This window comes from Pseudophryne corroboree, chromosome 2 (genome assembly GCF_028390025.1).
Source record: "Pseudophryne corroboree isolate aPseCor3 chromosome 2, aPseCor3.hap2, whole genome shotgun sequence".
In the NCBI taxonomy this organism is placed as follows: Eukaryota; Metazoa; Chordata; class Amphibia; order Anura; family Myobatrachidae; genus Pseudophryne; species Pseudophryne corroboree.
The window spans coordinates 263913280-263938863 of NC_086445.1; the positions used below are offsets into that span (position 1 = coordinate 263913280).

At 47.5% G+C, this 25584-nt stretch overlaps 1 protein-coding gene and 1 long non-coding RNA gene across 9 annotated transcripts in view; one reads left to right on the forward strand and one right to left on the reverse strand.

Moving 5' to 3' along the window:
* FMNL3 (formin like 3) overlaps window positions 1-25584 on the forward strand; it is a 218091-nt gene that overhangs the window by 37416 nt on the left and 155091 nt on the right. The gene's annotated exons all lie outside the window — the stretch shown is intronic.
* LOC135014880 (uncharacterized) overlaps window positions 8036-25584 on the reverse strand; it is a 41182-nt gene continuing 23633 nt past the window's right edge. The window contains exons 2-3 of the long non-coding RNA XR_010213241.1: window positions 15697-15791; window positions 8036-8261 (exon numbers count right to left, since the gene is read on the reverse strand). This is a non-coding gene — a long non-coding RNA (uncharacterized LOC135014880). The remainder of the gene's footprint in view (window positions 8262-15696; window positions 15792-25584) is intronic.

Consider the following 25584-nt stretch of genomic DNA (forward strand, 5'->3'; position numbering starts at 1 on the left):
CATTCTACTCTGTCTGTTGGACCTTCTTGGGCGGCCCAACGTGGTGCGACCCTTGAACAATTGTGCAAGGCGGCTACGTGGTCCTCTGTGAACACGTTCATAAGGTTCTATGCCTTCGATACTGCCGCTTCCCAGGATGCTTCCTTTGGACGCCGGGTTCTTGTGCCCGCTACAGTGCGTCCCCTCCCATAAGGAACTCCTTTAGGACATCCCCATTGTCCATTCCTTGTGGAGCCCAGTGTACCCTGCAGCAGAAAACGAGTTTTATGGTAAGAACTTACCTTTGTTAAAACTCTTTCTGCGAGGTACACTGGGCTCCACAAGGCGCCCACCCTGACGCACTTAGCTTCTTTGGGTTGATATGGCATTAGCCGCTGACACGTCTCCTGTCGCGAGAATGCGGTGTTGTGGCTACTAACCGTTGTCGTCTCTTTTCCTGCTACTGCATTGGACTGGTTAACTAAAAACTGAGATCCTGTGTAGGGAGGCGGGGTGATATAGGAGGCGGCGTTATGCATTCTGGGAACAGTCAAAGCTTTGAGCCTGTTGGTGCCTTGGCTCAAGATCCTACTCTCAGTGATCGCGCTGAGCCCCAAAAAAAGTGGGTCCCAGGGACCCCTCACTTTTAAAAATTGGGGTCCTACCAGTCCTTTTCTGGGTCCCATCGGAATGAAGGTTTTTATTCATCTTAATCTTGTTTGGACACTACAAAAGTGTTGGGCTGTGTAACATGCAGGACACCCTGCACCAGAGCTGTGTAACTAGACATTTTGGTGCCCTTTGACAGAAAGTGAATTGGAGCTCCACCTCCCAGACTCGAAACTACAGGCGGTGCGCTGCAAAAATTTAGGGGCATGGCTTCATGGGGAAGGGGCGTGGCCACATAATAGTGGCAATTCATATTACACCACACAGTAGTGTCGCTTATACACATTGCACCAGGTAGAACCTCCTATACACACTGTGCCAGGTAGAGCACATTATACACATTGCACCAGGTACAGCGCATTATACACATTGCACCAGGTAGAGCATGTTATACACAATGCGCCAGGTAGAGCGCATTATACACATTGCACCAGGTAGAGAACGTTATACACAATGCGCCAGGTAGAGCGCATTATACACATTGCACCAGGTAGAGCACGTTATACACAATGCGCCAGGTAGAGCACATTAGGGGCAGTACGGATGGTGTAATGGTTAGCATTACTGCCTCACAGCAATGAGGTCATGGGTTCGATTCCCACCATGGTCCTAACTGTGTGGAGTTTGTATATTCTCCTCGTACTTGCGTGGGTTTCCTCCGGGTACTCCGGTTTCCTCCCACATTCCAAAAATATACTGGTAGGTTGATTGGCTTCCAACAAATTAACCCTAGCGTGAATGTGTGTGTACATATGGTAGGGAATATAGATTGTAAGCTCCGCTGGGGCAGGGACTGATGTGAATGGCCAAATATTCTCAGTAAAGCGCTGCGGAATATGTGTGCGCTATATAAATAACTGGTAATAAATAAATAAATAAATTATACACATTGCACCAGGTAGAGCACGTTATACACAATGCGCCAGGTAGAGCGCGTTATACACATTGCACCAGGTAGAGGACGTTATACACAATGCGCCTGGTAGAGCGCGTTATACACAATGTGCTCGGTAGAGCGTGTTATACACAGTGCGCCCGGCAGAGCACGGTATACACATTGCGCCAGGCAGAGCATGTTATACACATTGCTCCAGGTAGAGTGCGTTATACACATTGCGCCAGGTAGAGCGCATTATACACATGGCAGCCACCACCTCAGATCCCCCCAGACACAGTGATGGCGGGTGTCAGCGGGGGAAGGGAGTGCCCACAGTCATCGCAGGTGTCAGTAGAGGGGGTGCCATGTGTTACACTGCATGGAGCTGAAATTGTCCCTCTTGAACAGACTTCTGTGGCTCTGTTGTGGAACTACATGTCACACAACACCCTGACACCCTGAGGCGTGTAATTCTAGAATATCTAGAAAACCACAGAGCAGTGATAGAACAGAGATCACTGTGGTTGGAGTTGGTATCTTTACATTGTACATCTCACTAGGGGTGTACTGGGTGGTCTTCTGTATGCCAGCGGTCGGGCTCCCGGCGCTCAGTATACCGGCGCCGGGAGCCCGACAGCCGGCATACCGACACTTATTTTCCCTCGTGGGGGTCCACGACCCCCATAGAGGGAGAATAAAATAGTGTGGCGCGCGTAGCGCGCCACCGTGCCCGTAGCGTGGCGAGCCACGCTGTCGGTAAGCCGGCGGTCGGGCTCCCGGCGCCGGGATGCTGGTCGCCGGGAGCCCGACCGCCGGCCAGCCGTAGTGAACCCGGGTGTACTACATAGTGGCTGCACTACTGTAATCGTAGGCGTGCGCAGACGCTGACATACGGGTGCTGCTCCGGACTTCCCCCCCCCCCTCCGCCAGGTAACTGACTACGTCCTCCGCCCCTTCCACTGGGACATAAGACTGCTCACCTGGGCCGCCCAGGTAAGCAGTCTATATCCAGGACAGGGGAGGTGAGAGTAAACTATAATGCCACGGAGGGGGAGAAGTCCAGAGCTGCACCTGTATGTCGGCGTCTGTGCACGCCTATTACTGTAATGTTTCTGGATGCCAGATGGCAATTAAAGTATGAGCTTTGGGGGTGATATTGGATCTGACGCATCCAGACACCTCACCCACAGGAAAACTATGCACACAGACTCCCCACCCCCTGACATAGCGCTGAGCATCCAGACAGGGACGGATCAAGCCCTCGGGGGGCCCAGGGCATCAAAAACAGGAGAGCCCCCCCACCGACTATCAGTCCGTCCCCCCTCCCAGTCCCCCCGCTGCATGCGCTGCTCATCTCCCGCAATCACAGGCAATGGGAGCCGCGCTGCAGAAGGGGGAGAAGATTAGACACCAGGCTGCCGAGGCAGGAGGGATCCGCGCTGCCGGGGTAGGAGTTCGGCTGTGCATGCGGCTTCCTCCCCCCACGGCCGGGGACTGAGTCAAGCAATCTCCAGCGTCTGCCGCCAGCAGCATCTCTCCTGGCAGCAGCGAAGGCTGGAGATTGCTTGACCGTGCTGCCCGAGAGGAGGGGGGAGGAAGCCGCCATGCACAGCCGAACTCCTACCCCGGCAGCGCGGATCCCTCCTGACCCGGCGTTGCAGAGCTCTGGCCGGGGTGCCCAATAACACAGGGGGGCCCGGGGTACTGACCCCCTGGATGCAGACTCTCCCCCCCCCCCCCCCCCCCCTTCAAGCCACAGGGACGCTGACGATACGGATTACCCCCTTCCACCCGCAGGAAAACTATTTACACAGCGACCCCCCCCACCCCCCAGAGCACTGAGATCTGGACTCCTCCCAGTCACAGTAACACGGACCACACATAGACTCCTGCCGCTGAGTAAGCTCCCTGCTGCGGGAGGACTTGGTCCCGGCCACCGCCACACAAAGTTCTGCCGGCGCTCCATTAACAGTCAGCGCACACACTCACCCCTGCTGCCACGCCAGGACATAACCAGAGAGCATCCGATTGGCTGTAGCAGAGCGCGTCCTCAGGGACCCGCCCACTTTTAAAATGTGAGTCCCTGATCATCAAAAGAGGGTAAAATACGCGCTATAGCGTGATTTTGCGAACACTGACTCTACACCCCATTGTCCATTCCTTGTGGAGCCCAGTGTACCTCGCAGAAAGAGTTTTAACAAAGGTAAGTTCTTACCATAAAACTCTTTTTTTCACAGAAGTGACAAGTGGTTGGGGAATTCCCCAAATAGACAGGATGGCGTTTCGCCTCAATCAGAAACTTCAGAGATATTGTTTCAGGTCAAGGGACCCTTAAGCAATAGCGGTGGAAGCCCTATTGACACCGTTGGTGTTTTAGTCGCTTCATGGGTTCCCTCCGTTTCCACTCATTCCGAAAGTGTTAAAGAACATAAGAGGAACAAGGGTTCATGCACTGCTCATTGTTGCAGACTGGCCAAGAAGGGCCTGGTATCCGGATCTTCAGGAATTACTCATAGGAGATCCCTGGCCTCTTCCTCTACGAGAGGATCTGTTACAGCAGGGGCTGTGCGTATACCAAGACTTACCGCGGCTTCGTTTGACGGCTTGGAGGTTGAACGCCAGATCCTAGCCGAAAGGGTTTTTCTCAGTGAAGTCATCCCTACTCTTCTTCAGGCCAGAAAAGGAGTAACATCAAAACATTACCACCGTATTTGGAGAAAGTATGTGTCTTGGTGCAAATCCAAGAAGGCTCCTACGGAAGAATTCCAGTTAGGTCGTTTTCTCCATTTTTCACATGATGGTGTGGAGGCGGGTCTTAAGTGGGGCTCTATTAAGGTTCAGATTTCAGCCTTATCGGTTTTCTTCCAAAAACAATTAGCCTCCTTTACAAAAGTTCAAACTTTCATAAATGGAGTGTTACACATCCGACCCCCCTTTGTGCCCCCTGGGGCTCCATGGGATCTTAACGTGGTATTGCAGTTCCTGCAATCCAATTGGTTTGAACCTTTACGTAAGGTGGAGTTGAAATTAGTCACTTGGAAAGTGGTCAGGCTGTTGGCCTTGGCATCCGCAAGGCGGGTGTCTGAATTAGCGGCTTTGTCTCACAAATGCCCTATTTAATCTTCCATGCAGATAGAGCGGAGTTGGGAACTCGTCAGCAATTTCTACCTATAGTGGTTTCATCGTTTTACATGAACCAATCTATTGTGGTGCCAGTGGCTACTGAAGCCGTGGCGGAATCGAAGTCTCTCGATGAGGTCAGAGCTTCGAGGCTTTAGGTCGCCAGAACGGCTCAGATTAGGAAAACGGATGCTCTGTTTGTCCTGTTTGCTCCCAACAAGTTTGGGGTTCCTGCTTCCAAGCAGACTGTTGCGCGTTGGATCAGAGGTACGATTCAGCATGCTCATACTACGGCTGGATTGCCGTTACAGGCCCATTCTACTTGAAAGGTGGGCGCATCCTGGGCGGCTGCCAGAGGGGTTTCGGCATTGCAGTTTTGCCGAGCAGCTACTTGGTGGGGTTCAAACACCTTTGCGAAGTTTTACAAGTTTGATACCCTGGCTGATGAGGACCTCTTGTTGGGTCAATCTGTACTGCAGAGTCATCCGCACTCTCCCGCCCGTTCTAGAGCTTTGGTATAAACCCCATGGTTCTTGAAGCATCCCCAGCATCCTCTAGGACGTATGAGAAAGTAGGATTTTAATACCTACCGGTAAATCCTTCTCTCTCAGTCCGTAGAGGATGCTGGGTGCCCGTCCCAGTGCGTACTGTGTCTGCAGTTATTGGTTATGGTTACACACGTGTTGTGTTGCATTCAGTCAGCCTGTTGCTGACGTTGTTCATGACGTTACATGTGTTATGCTGTTATTGGTTGTGTTTACACGCAGGTTGTGTTACACTTTCTGTCAGCGTATTGCTGCATATTTTTTCTTGCCGTCGACTGGTGTGAGCTGGTAAGATGCTCACCGTGTTTTAACAATAAATTCTTTCCTCGAAATGTCCGTCTCCCTGGGCACAGTTCCTTAAACTGGAGTCTGGAGGAGGGGCATAGAGGGAGGAGCCAGTTCACACCCATTCAAAGTCTTAAAGTGCCCATGTCTCCTGCGGATCCCGTCTATACCCCATGGTTCTTGAAGCATCCCCAGCATCCTCTACGGACGAAGAGAAAAGGATTTACTGGTAGGTGTTAAAATCCTATTAAAATTTTATCTATAGCAGCTGATTGGATGCCATAGGCAACTTCTCCACAGGCTCACTTCTCCACACTTTTCACTGCTTCATGAATAGAGCCCACTATCCTTGATAAGTCCCCTCCTGTGCTGCTGCAGAAACTCCCCACCACAGAGGCAAAGTCACTCCAAAACCATGATCTCACAGAGGCACAGGTGCCTTTCTGTTTCTGGGGAGGGTGAAACTGATTTTTGTTAAAAAATAAAATACTGCTTTATATGTTAACTTCAGCATATTTCACAGCCCAACAATCGGGATACAGTCATTAGGTCGACTACTAGCGGCCGACATGCATTAGGTCGACAGGGCCACTAGGTCGACATGGTCATTAGGTCAACAGTTTAAAAGGTCGACATGAGTTTTTAACTTTTTTTTCTCAATTTTGGACTTCTTCATACATTATGATCCACGTGGACTACGATTGGGAACGGTAACCTTGCCCGAAGCATGGTGAAGAAAACAACATCAAAAAAGTTTTTCTTTTAAAAACCCTCATGTCGACCTAGTACATGTCGACCTAATGTATGTCGACCTAAAGACTGTCGACCTAAGTTGTGTCGACTCAACGACCCATACCCCAACAATCAGTGCAAATGGATTGATTCGTAGGGTATATGACATTACATGTGAACTCCTAAAACGATTCCTCAATGCTAGACTTCTTCCATTCAGCAGTGACATGCGACACCGGTCACCAGTGTAATATAACATTAGTAAATAATGAATACTCCCACATGGTAAATAATTGTGTATTTTATGTGTCCCAATTTTTGTCCTATTGGCAGAGTGTGTATTGTACTTTTCTGTCATGGTACAGTCTCTGTGTCAGTCTTTGCTTCGGGACCTGGTAACTATGCAGAGAACACACATGACTATTCCACTTTTTCTCTCTGTTCTTGTTCACACTCTTTATACAATTACAGTTGAATAATTTGTTCCTGTTCTATTTCTACACATAGTTTCTTTCTGCAGGGCAATGTCCTAGGCTTTTTATGCATTTTGTTACATGTACTATGTATACTGTCCCCACGTCAGTGTTTTCACAATGTTTGAACTGCGTTCTATCTTGTTTGAAATATCATCTTACCAAATGCAGCTCTTACAGCACTTTCGATAGGTAACATGCTCTGCCATTCTCCAGTGCACCTCACATACTCTTTCTTACTACAGTTATATCTGCTGGGTTGATTGTGAGTACTTGTTGCTATGCTGTGTACAGAAACCTGCTCCCCACGTATCTGTAGTATTCTTTAGTACACTGCTCACTGGGGATGCAGTTAATATATTGTCTGTTTAGATCCTGGTGTTCAGGAGACCTAAACCGGAATCCTGACAGCTGGTGAAATGCCATCGGCCATAATCCCGACAAACGCGATGTATTCCCACACGGTTTGTGGGTCCACGCCACCGATCGAACAGGAATATAACCTGTGGCGAGCCACCGGGCCCGAATCGTGGCAAACCTGCTAGGGAGCTCGCTGCCGGGATATCAGCAGGCAGGATGCCGCGGTCAGTACAGTGACAGCCGGCATCACGTCTGTCCTGATCACTTGAGCATCTTTGTGTGTACATGTTTCGCACATGCTGAGTTGCTAATTTGCCTAATCTCCCAGAATTTTCAGGAGACTGTCTTGCTCTCCTGTGTTCCCGGAAGAGTAGCCAAGTCTTCCTGCTGCTGGCCTGCACCTGACCCTTCCTGAGGGGTCTGGGTGTCCACGACGCACTTTGTATTGAATCATGTCATTGTGACCCCGCCCCCCACTCTATAGTGCCAGTAATCCTAGCATTATATAGCTGGGGTGGGACCACGATGGCCTGATTGTACCATCACACCTCTTGCACCACCCACCTCTGCCATGCCACAGCCTGATCTGGCTGCCCCTTCCCGGAGGGAGCAGACCAGAAGTCAGCAAGTATGATATGCAATGATTTCGCTGATTTCTTCCTGTTTCTCTAACTAGCTTTAAGAATTAAAAATGAGATCAAAGAAAAGGTCCTGGTACTGTATACCCGATTACCACCATAAAAAAGGGCTGGCAAATAATATTCCCTATAGCTGCTTTATTTGCTTGCTGTCTATGTATGCTTTACCCATTGTGATCCCTGAACTAATGTCTGCTTGTTCCTATTGAAATGGATACTTTGGATATAAATATCACTTAAAGAGAACAATTCAGCTATCCTTTACTAGCGCTATTTGTCACCAATCATAGCGGGCTTCACTTTTAAGTGACTTGCCCCAATAGTGATTAATTGAAGCTATTTTATTGTCACGTTTGGAACATAGTATCATCCCACAAATTGCGTGTCCAGCTGCTTCCTTTACCTAGATAGTGTCACCGCTGCTTAGAAAATGGTTCTAGACCCGAGGGACAGGTCTAGTTGTAGAGACTTGAATGTTTTCTTCATCTTGGAAAGGAAGTTGTGGATTGAGAGGAGGAAATTCCAGAGCCTCAAAAAGAAGACTCCGTCCCAGATCCTAAGCGCCATATGTCGCAGCATAAGTCTGTGTGAAAGAAATGATTTTAGAATGCAGGCCAATATAAAACGGTAAAAATGCTATCAATAAATGGTGAGATCTGTTGTCCTTTCCTGTAGTTGCGTTGTCTACCACACTATCCAGTGAGCATTTGTAAGCATGCAGTGAGGGGATCAGCAGTAGACACGTTATTGTCATTATGCTTCATTTGTAATATATATTCTAAAACAAGCAAGGTGTGCAGCTGGAGTAAACACAAATGTAAGTAGTGATTCCTCTGTAATACAGTGACTTTGGGAAAGGACTGCCAGTATAAGACGTAACCAGCAGAACATTCTATATTGCCTTGTAATGCTTATTCTGTGCAAAGTGAAGCACAAATTCATCCTATATAATAAAAGGCTAATGCTGCTCCTCGCCTCCTATGGGGGGAATTCAAGTGTTTTGCGCACTGGCGGCCAATAGATGGTGCCCAACGGAGCAATTCAAGTGTTGCTGTTGGCGTGCACAGCCGCTGGTGCTGACATTATTGTTATGCTGTTCCGTCATTTTGACGGGCTGGTAACTAGTAATCCCAGAACAGGTAGACATGTGTTCTTCGTTTTCCGGTGTCTTGTAGGCAGATTTAGTAATTGGGCTGTGTTGTGGCTGATCATTGCTGGGGGCAATGCTTTTCTTAGAATTACTTTTATGAATGGTGTTATTGTTAAGCTATTTTCTCTGACGTCCTAGTGGATGCTGGGAACTCCGAAAGGACCATGGGGAATAGCTGCTCCGCAGGAGACTGGGCACAAAAGTAAAAGCTTTAGGACTACCTGGTGTGCACTGGCTCCTCCCCCTATGACCCTCCTCCAAGCCTCAGTTAGATTTTTGTGCCCGAACGAGAAGGGTGCACACTAGGTGGCTCTCCTGAGCTGCTTAGTGAAAAGTTTAAGTATAGGTTTTTTATTTTCAGTGAATCCTGCTGGCAACAGGTTCACTGCACCGAGGGACTAAGGGGAGAAGAAGCGAACTCACCTGCGTGCAGAGTGGATTGGGCTTCTTAGGCTACTGGACATTAGCTCCAGAGGGACGATCACAGGCCCAGCCATGGATGGGTCCCAGAGCCGCGCCGCCGGCCCCCTTACAGAGCCAGAAGACTGAAGAGGTCCGGAAAATCGGCGGCAGAAGACGTCCTGTCTTCAATAAGGTAGCGCACAGCACCGCAGCTGTGCGCCATTGCTCTCAGCACACTTCACACTCCGGTCACTGAGGGTGCAGGGCGCTGGGGGGGGCGCCCTGAGACGCAATAAAAACACCTTAGATGGCAAAAAAAAATACATCACATATAGCTCCTGGGCTATATGGATGCATTTAACCCCTGCCAATTTTTCCTTAAAAAAGCGGGAGAAAGGCCGCCGAGAAGGGGGCGGAGCCTATCTCCTCAGCACACTGGCGCCATTTTTCCTCACAGCTCCGTTGGAGGGAAGCTCCCTGACTCTCCCCTGCAGTCCTGCACTACAGAAACAGGGTAAAACAAGAGAGGGGGGGCACTAATTTGGCAGATAAATCTATACAGCAGCTATATAAGGGAAAAACACTTATATAAGGTTATCCCTGTATATATATATATATATATATAGCGCTCTGGTGTGTGCTGGCAAACTCTCCCTCTGTCTCCCCAAAGGGCTAGTGGGGTCCTGTCCTCTATCAGAGCATTCCCTGTGTGTGTGCTGTGTGTCGGTACGTTGTGTCGACATGTATGAGGAGGAAAATGGTATGGAGGCGGAGCAATTGCCTGTAATAGTGATGTCACCCCCTAGGGAGTCGACACCTGACTGGATGGTCTTATGGAACGAATTACGTGATAGTGTCAGCACTTTACAAAAGACTGTTGACGACATGAGACAGCCGGCAAATCAGTTATTACCTGTACAGGCGTCTCAAACACCGTCAGGGGCTCTAAAGCGCCCGTTACCTCAGATGGTCGACACAGACCCAGACACGGACACTGACTCCAGTGTCGACGGTGAGGAAACAAACGTATTTTCTAGTAGGGCCACACATTACATGATCACGGCAATGAAGGAGGTTTTGAACATTTCTGATACTACAAGTACCACAAAAAAGGGTATTATGTGGGGTGTGAAAAAACTACCCGTAGTTTTTCCTGAATCAGATGAATTAAATGAGGTGTGTGATGAAGCGTGGGTTTCCCCCGATAAAAAACTGCTAATTTCTAAAAAATTATTGGCATTATACCCTTTCCCGCCAGAGGTTAGGGCGCGTTGGGAAACACCCCCTAGGGTAGATAAAGCGCTCACACGCTTATCAAAACAAGTGGCGTTACCGTCTCCTGATACGGCCGCCCTCAAGGAACCAGCTGATAGGAAGCTGGAAAATATCCTAAAAAGTATATACACACATACTGGTATTATACTGCGACCAGCAATCGCCTCAGCCTGGATGTGCAGTGCTGGGGTGGCTTGGTCGGATTCCCTGACTGAAAATATTGATACCCTGGACAGGGACAGTATATTATTGACTATAGAGCATTTAAAGGATGCATTTCTATATATGCGAGATGCACAGAGGGATATTTGCACTCTGGCATCAAGAGTAAGTGCGCTGTCCATTTCTGCCAGAAGAGGGTTATGGACGCGACAGTGGTCAGGTGATGCGGATTCCAAACGGCATATGGAAGTATTGCCGTATAAAGGGGAGGAGTTATTTGGGGTCGGTCTATCGGACCTGGTGGCCATGGCAACGGCTGGGAAATCCACCTTTTTACCCCAGGTCACCTCTCAGCAGAAAAAGACACCGTCTTTTCAGGCTCAGTCCTTTCGTCCCCATAAGGGCAAGCGGGCAAAAGGCCACTCATATCTGCCCCGGGGCAGAGGAAGGGGAAAAAGACTGCAGCAGGCAGCCTCTTCCCAGGAACAGAAGCCCTCCCCCGCTTCTGCCAAGTCCTCAGCATGACGCTGGGGCCTTACAAGCGGACTCAGGCACGGTGGGGGCCCGTCTCAAAAATTTCAGCGCGCAGTGGGCTCACTCGCAAGTGGACCCCTGGATCCTGCAGGTAGTATCTCAGGGGTACAAATTGGAATTCGAGACGTCTCCCCCTCGCCGGTTCCTGAAGTCTGCCTTACCAACGTCTCCCTCCGACAGGGAGGCGGTATTGGAAGCCATTCACAAGCTGTATTCCCAGCAGGTGATAATCAAGGTACCCCTCCTACAACAGGGAAAGGGGTATTATTCCACGCTGTTTGTGGTACCGAAGCCGGACGGCTCGGTGAGACCTATTTTAAATCTGAAATCCTTGAACACTTACATTCAAAGGTTCAAATTCAAGATGGAGTCACTCAGAGCAGTGATAGCGAACCTGGAAGAAGGGGACTATATGGTGTCTCTGGACATCAAGGATGCTTACCTCCATGTCCCAATTTGCCCTTCTCACCAAGGGTACCTCAGGTTTGTGGTACAGAACTGTCACTATCAGTTTCAGACGCTGCCGTTTGGATTGTCCACGGCACCCCGGGTCTTTACCAAGGTAATGGCCGAAATGATGATTCTTCTTCGAAGAATAGGCGTCTTAATTATCCCTTACTTGGACGATCTCCTGATAAGGGAAAGGTCCAGAGAACAGTTAGAGGTCGGAGTAGCACTATCTCAAGTAGTACTACGACAGCACGGGTGGATTCTAAATATTCCAAAATCGCAGCGGATTCCGACGACACGTCTGCTGTTCCTAGGGATGATTCTGGACACAGTCCAGAAAAAGGTGTTTCTCCCGGAGGAGAAAGCCAGGGAGTTATCCGACCTAGTCAGAAACCTCCTAAAACCAGGCCAAGTGTCAGTACATCAATGCACAAGGGTCCTGGGAAAAATGGTGGCTTCTTACGAAGCGATTCCATTCGGCAGATTCCACGCAAGAACGTTTCAGTGGGATCTGCTGGACAAATGGTCCGGATCGCATCTTCAAATGCATCAGCGGATAACCCTGTCTCCAAGGACAAGGGTGTCTCTCCTGTGGTGGTTGCAGAGTGCTCATCTTCTAGAGGGCCGCAGATTCGGCATTCAGGACTGGGTCCTGGTGACCACGGATGCCAGCCTGAGAGGCTGGGGAGCAGTCACACAGGGAAGAAATTTCCAGGGCTTGTGGTCAAGCATGGAAACGTCACTTCACATAAATATCCTGGAACTAAGGGCCATTTACAATGCCCTAAGTCAGGCAAGGCCTTTGCTTCAGGGTCAGCCGGTGTTGATCCAGTCGGACAACATCACGGCAGTCGCCCACGTAAACAGACAGGGCGGCACAAGAAGCAGGAGGGCAATGACGGAAGTTGCAAGGATTCTTCGCTGGGCGGAAAATCATGTGATAGCACTGTCCGCAGTGTTCATTCCGGGAGTGGACAACTGGGAAGCAGACTTCCTCAGCAGACACGACCTCCACCCGGGGGAGTGGGGACTTCACCCAGAAGTCTTCCACATGATCGTGAACCGTTGGGAAAAACCAAAGGTGGACATGATGGCGTCCCGCCTCAACAAAAAACTGGACAGATATTGCGCCAGGTCAAGGGACCCTCAGGCAATAGCTGTGGACGCTCTGGTAACACCGTGGGTGTACCAGTCAGTGTATGTGTTCTCTCCTCTGCCTCTCATACCCAAGGTACTGAGAATCATAAGAAGGAGAGGAGTAAGGACTATACTCGTGGCTCCGGATTGGCCAAGAAGGACTTGGTACCCGGAACTTCAAGAGATGCTCACGGAGGACCCGTGGCCTCTACCTCTAAGAAAGGACCTGCTACAGCAGGGACCCTGTCTGTTCCAAGACTTACCGCGGCTGCGTTTGACGGCATGGCGGTTGAACGCCGGATCCTGAAGGAAAAAGGCATTCCGGATGAAGTCATCCCTACCCTGATCAAAGCCAGGAAGGATGTAAATGTGCAACATTATCACCGTATTTGGCGTAAATATGTTGCGTGGTGTGAGGCAAGGAAGGCCCCTACAGAGGAATTTCAACTGGGTCGTTTCCTGCATTTCCTGCAAACAGGACTGTCTATGGGCCTAAAATTAGGGTCCATTAAGGTTCAAATTTCGGCCCTGTCGATATTCTTCCAGAAAGAACTAGCTTCAGTTCCTGAAGTTCAGACGTTTGTCAAGGGGGTACTGCATATACAGCCTCCTTTTGTGCCTCCAGTGGCACCTTGGGATCTCAATGTAGTTTTGGGGTTCCTAAAATCACATTGGTTTGAACCACTCACCACTGTGGACTTAAAATATCTCACATGGAAAGTGGTAATGCTGTTAGCCCTGGCTTCAGCCAGGCGTGTCTCAGAATTGGCGGCTTTATCCTATAAAAGCCCTTACCTAATTTTTCATACGGACAGGGCAGAATTGAGGACTCGTCCTCAATTTCTCCCTAAGGTGGTTTCAGCGTTTCACTTAAACCAGCCTATTGTGGTACCTGCGGCTACTAGGGACTTGGAGGATTCCAAGTTGCTGGACGTAGTCAGGGCCCTGAAAATATATGTTTCCAGGACGGCTGGAGTCAGAAAATCTGACTCGCTGTTTATCCTGTATGCACCCAACAAGCTGGGTGCTCCTGCTTCTAAGCAGACTATTGCTCGTTGGATTTGTAGTACAATTCAGCTTGCACATTCTGTGGCAGGCCTGCCACAGCCAAAATCTGTAAAAGCCCATTCCACACGGAAAGTGGGCTCATCTTGGGCGGCTGCCCGAGGGGTCTCGGCTTTACAACTTTGCCGAGCAGCTACTTGGTCAGGGGCAAACACGTTTGCTAAATTCTACAAATTTGATACCCTGGCTGAGGAGGACCTGGAGTTCTCTCATTCGGTGCTGCAGAGTCATCCGCACTCTCCCGCCCGTTTGGGAGCTTTGGTATAATCCCCATGGTCCTTTCGGAGTTCCCAGCATCCACTAGGACGTCAGAGAAAATAAGAATTTACTTACCGATAATTCTATTTCTCATAGTCCGTAGTGGATGCTGGGCGCCCATCCCAAGTGCGGATTGTCTGCAATACTTGTACATAGTTATTGTTACAAAAATCGGGTTATTATTGTTGTGAGCCATCTTTTCAGAGGCTCCTCTGTTATCATGCTGTTAACTGGGTTCAGATCACAAGTTGTACGGTGTGATTGGTGTGGCTGGTATGAGTCTTACCCGGGATTCAAAATCCTTCCTTATTGTGTACGCTCGTCCGGGCACAGTATCCTAACTGAGGCCTGGAGGAGGGTCATAGGGGGAGGAGCCAGTGCACACCAGGTAGTCCTAAAGCTTTTACTTTTGTGCCCAGTCTCCTGCGGAGCCGCTATTCCCCATGGTCCTTTCGGAGTTCCCAGCATCCACTACGGACTATGAGAAATAGAATTATCGGTAAGTAAATTCTTATTTTAGGGTTTAAGGAAAATAAATTGAAATCCAGGAAACCTGAAACCAGTCTACACATCACCTGGGTGGCTGATTGACCGTGTAGCTGGGGCAGGCTGCCTTCCATGCTGCAGCCCGCTGTGACTGTAGTGTTCCAGGTTATGCAGCCGTCAGATGTGCTCAGGTGTGATGTGACAAGCACACTGTGTGCACATACCTCACATTGGATGGGAACTTTGCTAGTCTGAGGAAATACACTGCACTTATCTTCTGTATCTTACCTGAATGTTGAGACCTTCCGTAAATTATTTCTCCACAGCTGATAACTATATATGAAGCACCTTTTATTTTCTGCAATCCTTATTCTAGTACACACCTACATGGGAGCTTCTTACTGTCTGGCTATAGTAAGAGAGTCTGGTAATCTCAATATACTATAACATTTTGAAGGTGTGTAATGGTCATTTTCTAACAGATGGTTCCTCTTAAGCTAGGTACACACTATACAATTATTGGGCCGATTTGCAAATATTTGGGTTGACGGCCAAATTTATTGTATGTGTGTATATGAAGGATCGTTTTGGTGTTTTGCCGATAATCTTGCCCACACACTTGAGGGATCGATTTTGCGATCTGCCGTCCAAAATCAAAAATCTCGCCCACAATCTCCCGATATCAGGCAGTGTGTGTGCATTCTCCATAATCTGCCCATATTTCCTATGTTTTCCTGCCACTAGATCCTCCTCCTCGCGGGCGGACATATGCAAATGCAGTGTGCTGTGGCAGAAAATCTGTAACTCTAACCTTCGGTCAGGCGCAATATTCAAAGTCACATAAACAGGCACAAAGAGCCCAATAGGCACAACCTAAAAATAATGCGTTTGTAACCTTAAAATGTCTTCATTTACGTTAAATCATCCAGAAACATTTCTAAGGGGCTTTAAACAAATTAAATGAATAGTTTATGGAAAACAATGCCATTTTATGCAAAGAAAGTTTTTCTGACAGTTATGAAACTTTTTTCTACATTTTTCATCAACCAAATAATGATAGAAAAAACAATGTGCCTGGTAAATCACTTTGTTCACTTACGTTCACTGTGGAAGGTTGAGAAAAAACTGTCCTATATGCTATCAAACATCATTAGATAAGTGACCGCTACACAACACCGCGAGGGACGCTGTTGACTAGGAAGAGAAGGAGCGGGAAAATTGTAAATGCTGTGCCTCTCAGATCAGTTATGCCTGACAGAAAGTTAAAAAAACAAAATAAAAATCTGTTAGTGTGTAGCTCAGATTGGCCCATTGTCGGACCGACCAAAAAAATCTGACTGTGTACTTAGCTTAACACTTTTAAGGGCCCTACACACTGGTCGATACCACTGAAAGATATGAACGATCTCGTTCATTAATGAGAACTCGTTCATATCTTTCAGAGTGTAGGCACCAGCAATGAACGATGCGCGGCCCACGTGCTCGTTCATCGCTGGAGCCGGCTCGTTTAAACATGCAGGCCAATATGGACAATCTTGTCCATATTAGCATGCAGGGCTATGGTGACGGGGGGAGTGAAGAAACTTCACTCCCCCCGTCACCTACCCCCTGCCGGCCATCGGGCAGCTAGGCAGCGGGTCGCTAGGTGTGTAGGGCCCTTAACTTTGTTCACTGTGAGACTGATGCAGAATTGAAGGCATGCAGGCTGTAATTATGTGCATGGCAATAGATGCATATGCAGAGTTGATCCTTCTGAAAACAAGAGTATGCATAAGCATGGCTCTGCATAGCCCACAGGTCTGTTCATACACCCTTGCTAACTCTGCCTACTTGCGTCTGCCCCATTACATCCCAGCTACTACCCTTCAGTCTCATATAGAGATGCGACTAATCTGCGTATGGCTCTGAATCGCCCGTAGTTGTGTACACAAGGCTTTGGCGTATACGCAGTGGGGGAAAACACATGATTCATCTGCATAACGGCAGCATACTGTATACATAATACTTTGCCTCAACAACGATGTCTGTCTACTATTACACCTGTATGGTGACATATGACAGCCTAATTATACTAATCAACATAGATTAGTGAACATTGTGACATATACAAGATTTGTAAGCATTTTGTACTAAATAGTACTTTTAAATGATACAAAGGAAAAAAAACAGCCCCCTTCGTGCGCTTGAATATTGGTAGCAGCCCCTGGAGGCAAACAGAACCTTTCACCGTGATTCAAACAAAACTAAAACACTATAAAGTTGTGACTCCACGTGGCGCTACTCGACACCCTCAATACAAAGAAATTGCTTACACAATTGGTATACAGCAGGATTCAATTCCACAGATAGTTCATTGATGGAACATCACTAAAATAAATAAAATACAGGCATAGCGTACCCCTGTTAAAAACAAATGCTGTTTTTATTTCCTTAGGCCCACTCACATAGATATGAAATCTTATCTCATGTAGAGAATCAACAATCCTTAGGATGTAACGGCCTTTTACTTCATAGCGGAATCCTCATTCATATATCACTTAAAAGAAAAATGGTAGTAATAGTGCAACACCGTCTTTAAAGTTAAGACAGAGATTTTTAATAAACAAAATGCACTCACAAACATCCAATAAAAAACAACATATAAGGTGCCAAGGAAGTTCTCATGGAAAAAGTTGCTGCAAAAGGAAACCTTTAGGTATAATCACCACAAGCCCCGGTAGCTATGGTGTCCCCAACAGGTAGAAATCGTAGCTTCAATTTCCAAGTCCCCGTGTTGCACCGTCTTCCTGCTTGAGCGCTTTCGGACAGATGAAGGACATCTGTCCGAAAGCGCTCAAGCAGGGAGACGGTGCAACACGGGGACTTGGAGATTGAAGCTGCAATTTCTACCTGTTGGGGACACCATAGCTACCGGGGCTTGTGGTGATTATACCTAAAGGTTTCCTTTTGCAGCAACTTTTTCCATGAGAACTTCCTTGGCACCTTATATGTTGTTTTTTATTGGATGTTTGTGAGTGCATTTTGTTTATTAAAAATCTCTGTCTTAACTTTAAAGACGGTGTTGCACTATTACTACCATTTTTCTTTTAAGTGATATATGAATGAGGATTCCGCTATGAAGTAAAAGGCCGTTCCATCCTAAGGATTGTTGATTCTCTACATGAGATAAGATTTCATATCTATGTGAGTGGGCCTAAGGAAATAAAAACAGCATTTGTTTTTAACAGGGTTACGCTATGCCTGTATTTTATTTATTTTAGTGATGTTCCATCAATGAAATGTCTGTGGAATTGAATCCTGCTGTATACCAATTGTGTAAGCAATTTCTTTGTATTGAGGGTGTCGAGTAGCACCACGTGGAGTCACAACTTTATAGTGTTTTAGTACTTTTAAATGAGTATATTTATATCTGGCCACTGAGAAGTGTGATTTTTCTATACATTTTTATTACTTTTTGTACCCACTCCCGGGAGTTACTATGTATTTGTTTTTTTTTTAATCAATTGTTATTGTATTTTAGATTTTCTTGTGTGCAGGTGTGTAACTGAGCACCACCTGGTTCTTTTTACCATCCGCGTAACTGATTGCACCAGCCCCTTTGTCTTGTTCTGTCTGGTGACTTTTTTTTCATGTTATTTGTTTTTGTGGGTGAAATGCATATAGGTCAGCATGGTCTCTCTGGCTCCTTACTACCAGATATCGTAGTATAACCTAGTGATTACAGATTCATTAGGCAATGTTTAATAACATATATTTATAGTGATTCATAGGGTCGAACACACTTATACCCCTTTCACATCGCACAAATAACCCGGTATCGACTTGTCATATTGCCGGGTCCACACGGGTCAGTGTGTGGTGTGAAAGCGCCATGTCCAAATTCCCGGGTCGCCTGACCTGGGAATAAAGCAGTGTTTATACCGGGTCAGTGGCAGCGTAAACGGATTCCCGGGACCCATTTACTAGATAGGGAGAGGCGGCGTGGAGATGAGCTCATCTCCCAGCGCCGCCTCCGCCCCTCGCCGCTAAGGCAACCGTCGGCAGATAGTCTCCAATGCCGGATCCCACCCGGGGAGGACCCGTTTCCAATTCCCAGGTGGGATCCGGCATTGGAGATATGAAAGGGGTATTAGGTCGACAGTGTCTAGGTTGACCACTATTGATAAACAGTAACTAAGTCGACACCCAAAATAGGTCGACATGACAAAAGGTCGACATGCAGGTGTTTTTTTTGTTTGTTTTTGTGTCGTTTTCTTCGTAGAGTGACCGGGAACCCCAATTAGTGCACCATGTCCCCTCGCATGGCTCACGAGCTTTGAGCAGGTTACTGTTCCCAATTGTAGTCAACGTGGATCGTAAAGTATGAAAAAGTTAAAAAAATAAAATTATTTGTGAAAAACTCATGTCAACCTAGAAACCCTGTTGACCTAATGCATGTCGAACAATAGTTGTCGACCTAAGTGTGGTCGACCTAGAGACCGGATACCTATTTCTAGACCAAGGCTTCCTACATATGGTGCTAGTTTTTATTTTTAATTTTTATTTTTTTCATGAATGTGGCCAAATTGTATTATTTATTTACTTTTTAAACTGGATCAAACCATTGCTCACTGCCCCTCTGTGTTTAGGTGAATTAAGTTATTTGTGTTTGCTTTACGACCAGGTCAGATTGCTCAATACTATGATGTTGCCATAGTTACAGAAGATGGCTCTGTATATAGTCATATTTTCTGCACCCATACATCTCACCTACTGTTATACAACATCTGTATTTCTTATACAGATGTGTAGTTGTGATGTTACCTGTGCCATAAGGGTGCATTATTGCATACAACTGTTTGCAGTTTTGGGTTTCTCGTCCACTCGGATGCTTTCCAAGCGATATATAGCATAGAGAGTAAAGACGCCCATATGTTAGTGACGGATTGTCGCTATTTCCAGATCCTTGGTGCCGGGTCGGGGAATCAGGAATGTTCAACAGGTTTAAATATCTAGATTCCTTGATCCCGACCAAAAAATGGTTGGGCTTGGCAAATCAGAGATTTTTAACATGAAGAATTTCCCTGATGGATCGCTGTCATTGATAGTCGCCGATTGGTGGTTCTGGTCGGGGAATCGAGAGAAACAGCGGCCAGATGTATGGTGGCCTTAACAGGCGTCTCTTTCCAGATTATAACCATATAGATTAAGCCTGAAACAAATCTAGGCCTGTCTGCCAGATAGGAGTAAGAAACAACATTCCATATTAGACACAAGCGAGTAATGTGTTACATACTAATGAAGATGGTTGTGTTTTCTCTTGTTTATGTTTTCCTGCACCTTTTCTCCATTTTCATGGTGGGTGGAAGACTCTGTCTGCACATGTGCTCAGTTGTATGAACATGGCATATGGGGGGGCTAAAGCTTAGTGGTAGGCTGTGTGGATTCAGCTACATTGATTGGATGGTATAGTTATAGTCTTCATCATTTATCAGTTGTCTGCAGGAACTATTAACTGGGGTGACTAAATTCTTAGCCTGGCGGCTGCTATTTGTCGGGCCCTGTTATACACAATGCGGTATCCGTTCAGATGGTCGACCATGTTATGGTCGACAGTCATTAGGTCGACCACTATTGGTCGACATGGACACATGATCAACACATGAAAAGGTCGACATGAGTTTTTCCCCAAAAAATTCTTTTGTGGAACTTTTCCATACTTTACGATCCACGTGGACTACGATTGGGAAGCGGTGCACTAATTGGGGTCCCCCGTCACTTTACACAAAAAACGACACCAAAAAAAGTAAAAAAAACAACAACCCCTCATGTCGACCTTTTTCATGTGTCGACCATGTGTCCATGTCGACCATGTCAATGTCGACCAATAGTGGTCGACCTAATGACTGTCGGCCATAACATGGTCGACCATTCATACCGGAACCTCTGAGCCTACATGTAATAACACACTCTGTCCAAAATATCTAAAATATCCAAATATTTATACATATTTTGTATTACATTTATGTATTATTTACTTGATATCATTTGTGATATTATTGGCTGTTCCGTAGCAGTACAGGTTTCTTATCAAACTTACCTATTTAGTTGCATGGTTTTTTTTCCTCTTTTTTTTTTTTTCTTAGTTTCTTTGTTAGAACGATGTAATGAAGGATGTACCAATCACTGTTCTGTCCTTCTTCATTAATATACACCAGGTCGCATTCGATATCTTCCAGTTGGCCATGCAGCATGTGATAGCGGGAGCGTGCAAATCGTGGGTACACGCTGTATGGTCTGGCTGATAAGTCGTTCGATTTAGCTGGAAACAACATTTCTTTATCATCCACTAGGGGTCACTGGAGTACTCTTGGGATATGGACGGGCTTCCGTAGGAACAGCACTGAATATTTAAATTTAGAACACTCCACCCCTCCATATCCCCGAGTACCTCTCAGTGTTTTTTCTGTGCTCGACGTAGCAACAGCTCTGTGACTCAAGTCACGATTACTTTGAAGAATTTTTATTTTTCTTTTTATTTGATTTGATTTTTTCTATTTTACATCCCTTTCCCCCTTCCAAAAGGCAGGGTCAGGGATAGTACAGCTGCTGATAGCAGCAGGGGCGTGTCGGGCCTCTCTGAAAGAGCTCCCTCACAGCCACACACACAGCCTCCTGCACAGGCTGGCCGGCGCTTGTTCAGAAGCCCCGTCGGAGCCTCCTCACAAGCTGCAGGATAAAGGTATGTGAACGGGGCGGTCAGCTCCCGCTGCCGCCCCGAGGTGTGGGGACATTGTTAGCGCTTAGCGCCGCTGCTCGCTCCACTTAGCCGCCCGTCCCGCCGCTGCTCTCCCCACTCAGCCGCCCTCCCCACATGGCGACGGCCACAGCAGTTCTTCCGCACAGAGGCCGCCGCTGATCTGCCGCTCAGAGGGTGCCGGCGCCGCAGCTCTCTCGCTCACGGAGCCGGCCGCCGCTACTGCTCCGGGTCCCACCGCTGGTTGACGCGCTGCTCACCCGGGCTCAGACACAGCGCTCGGCGATACCCGCTGGGGCCCCACACGCTGCGCTGCCGCTGCTCTGATTCGGAAAGAGCAGGCAGCCATTACACAAGGGTGAGGCAGGGGGGGGCAATAAATAAATAAATAAATAAGGGGGCAATAAGCGGCATAACAAATACTGCAGCACCAGATGCTAGGCTGCAGGGATATTTGCAGGGTTATAATCAGTGAAAGTTTGTAACCAGCACTAGGATTATATGTGTAAGCATGCATGGCAGCCATGTTTAACCATGCTTCCTGTGTCTTCCTGCTGTGATTCCAGAACGTTCCAGTACTACATCTCTACTCCACCGGAGGCGCAGGGGTGTTAGTGGGAATTTGGGATCACATTTCACAGTACTGGCCACGTGTACTGCACTTGGCCAGATTTATATACAGAGACACCTTACTGCTATTTTACGGAGTCGTGCAGGTGTCTGTTTTTTGTGTATTGTATTGTCTGTCGCCATAATGAGTAAGGCACCAGCAAAAACTAAAAAGCATAATTGCAAAGTCTGTAACAGTGTATTACCGGATGGATCTACCACATGTACAGTATGTTTTGTGAATTTGGTTCAGAATACCATTTCTGCTCCTGTTTTACAACCAATCTCCTCACCGGACCCTCCGTGGGGTATGTTAGTAAATGTACTGGATAGGTTACAATCAGAATTGACCGCCGCTCGTCAGGAGCGGGAAACGGTAAGATCTGAGTCTAGGGTGAGACCGCCAGAACTACCGGAGGCGTCTCAGCCTTGCGTAAGGTCCAAATCCATTTTGGGTAAACGGGATAAATTTCATATGTCTTATGATTTTCCAGTGTCTGCTATGTTGCATTCTGACGATTCCATGCCAGACCTCACGGAACAAGATGAGGGTGAGGAGGGCGAAGTGGAGTCAGATGGCGAGGATTTTAACAGTTCCGGCATTGATGATCTCATCAGAGCGGTACGTCAGTCTCTGAAGTTTACTGAAACTGAGGAGCCTCTCACAAATGATCAGGTCGTATTTACTAAACGACAAAAAACTCCAATAAGTTTTCCTGTGTCGGAATCTCTTAATCAGATGTTAGTAGAAACACGACAGAATCCAGATAAACGGTTTTCTATACCTCGCAGATTTAAGTCTAGTTACCCGTTTCCAGACTCGGTAACATGTACATGGGAGAATCCACCAATAGTTGATTCTTCAGTGTCAAAGCTTACCAAGAAATTAACCATACCAGTGCCAGCAGCTACTACGCTTAAAGAAGATAGAAACTATGCTAAAATCCATGTATGTAGCAGCAGGTGTGATGCTGAGACCTGGATTGGTTGGCATTTGGGTCACTAAGGCGCTCATAATATGGCTTACAGAACTGAAATCTCTTTTACATGACGAAAACCTGATACTTCTTGTAAATCAAATGATTGAGGCTGTCGACTATCTCTGTACAGCGTCTACTGACGTCTGTCAGCTCACTTCTCGTATTTCATCGTCGCTAGTTACGGCACGAAGAGAACTCTGGCTGCGTGCTTATCATGCGGAGGCAGAGGTCAAACGAGGTATAGAAGCGTTGCCTTACGATGGCAAGAAGTTGTTTGGTCCTGAATTGGACGCATGGATTGCTGAGGCTACGGGAGGTAAGTCTGTTTTCTTACCATTGCCTCCACCGGTATCAAGAAGAAGGTACGCTGGACCTTCGTTCAAATCCTTTAGACCTCAGCCCTTTCGAGGACGTGGCAGGGGAACAGCCACGCCTGCTAGACGTGGTCGCGGACGTGGTTTCCAACAAACCAACACAACTCGCCAAGACGCTAAGGTTACCGACAAGCCAGTGGCATGACGGGCTACCAGCCCATCTCGGTTCTCCGATTGTGGGAGCACGCCTTCAGACGTTCCATTTGGCGTGGTTCCACACATCCGCGGATGGATGGATCCGCAATTTAGTGTTAAAAGGTTACAAAATAGAGTTCGACTGTCTTCCGCCTCTGCGGTTTTTCAAGACAGGATTGCCTCTGTCGGACGACAAGAGGACGGTTCTGCAAATTGCCATCCAGTCCCTACTGGATTCAGCAGTTTTGATTCCGGTCCCTGTACACCAACAGGGTCAGGGTTATTATTCAAGTCTGTTTGTAGTACCAAAGCCGGATGGCTCAGTCAGACCAATATTGAACTTAAAGGGTCTCAATCAGTACGTAACTTACTACAGATTCAAAATGGAGTCTCTGCGTTCGGTGATTGCGGGGTTAGAGCCAAAGGAATTTATGATTGCGCTAGATCTCAAGGATGCGTACTTACACATTCCAATTTGGCAGCCTCATCAGAAATTCTTAAGGTTTGCAATACGCCAGAACCATTACCAGTTTCAGGCTCTACCGTTTGGCCTGTCATCAGCGCCTCGGGTATTCACCAAAGTGATGTCTGTGATGATAGCTCATCTCAGATCCCTGGGAGTGACAATAGTTCCGTATTTAGACGATCTGCTCATCAAAGCTCCATCTCAACAGATACTTCTCCAACATGCGCTGCTAACATACGATGTACTGGTTCACCACGGGTGGATTGTCAACTTCAAGAAATCACATCTAATTCCGTCTCAACGCCTTCAATTCTTAGGTATGATTCTAGATACGGTCAATCAAAGAATTTACCTACCACAGCAGAAAGTACAAATTCTACGCCATCTAGTACAATTAGTGCTCAAACCACGCACAGTGTCGGTACACTTGTGCATTCGCCTCTTAGGCACAATGGTGGCAGCTTTCGAGGCGCTTCAATTCGGAAGATTTCACTCTCGTCCATTTCAACTGAATGTGCTCGCCCAGTGGTCAGGCTCGCATCTGCAGATTCACCACAGGGTGAGGTTGTCGCCAAGGGCAAGAGTATCTCTGCTCTGGTGGCTCAAGGAACACAATTTAACCGCAGGAAGACGGTTCGGGGGTTGGAATTGGATAATTCTAACTACGGACGCCAGTCTCAGAGGTTGGGGAGCGGTAATTCAAAATTGTCAGCTCCAGGGTCTCTGGGCGGATCACGAGACATTGCTGTCTATAAATGTCCTAGAACTCCGCGCAATTTACAATGCGCTACGACAAGCAGTGCATATGCTTCGCTCTCAGCCTGTCCAAGTGCAGTCGGACAATGCGACGGCAGTCGCATACATCAACAAACAAGGAGGAACGAGAAGCCGCATGGCAATGCGGGAAGTAGCTCGTATCCTCAATTGGGCGGAATGCCACCAGGTGATATTGTCGGCAGTGTTCATTCCGGGAGTGGACAACTGGGAAGCGGATTATCTCAGTCGTCGGGATTTTCATCCAGGCGAATGGGCATTAAATCCAGAAGTGTTTCACATGTTGGTTCAGAAATGGGGTTATCCTCAGGTGGACCTGATGGCGTCTCGACACAATCACCAAACGTTCCAGTATGTGTCCAGAACAAGAGATCCAAAGGCAGTGGCGGTGGATGCTCTCACTGTCGCGTGGCCGTACAGTCTTGTGTATCTGTTTCCACCATTTCCGTTGCTCCCTCTGGTGCTAAAACGAATCAAAAGGGAGTCGGTCACAGTCATACTAGTGGCGCCTCATTGGCCTCGGAGAGCTTGGTTCTCGGATCTCCGAGGATTGCTCGCAGACGATCCTTGGCCGCTCCCGCTACGTCCAGACCTGTTACAACAGGGTCCGTTCCTTTACGATCCTTGGCCGCTCCCGCTACGTCCAGACCTGTTACAACAGGGTCCGTTCCTTTACCCCGATTTAGCGCGGCTGCGTTTGACGGGGTGGCTGTTGAGACCGCCCTCTTAAGAAGAGAGGGCATTCCAGATTCAGTTATACCAACCATGTTACGAGCTAGGAAGCCGGTTACGGCAGCTCATTATTACAGAATATGGCGTGCCTATATAGGTTGGTGTGAAGCTCGGAAATTTCCGACATCATCTTTCAAGTTATGCCGCCTTTTGTTGTTTCTACAAACAGGGTTAGATGGAG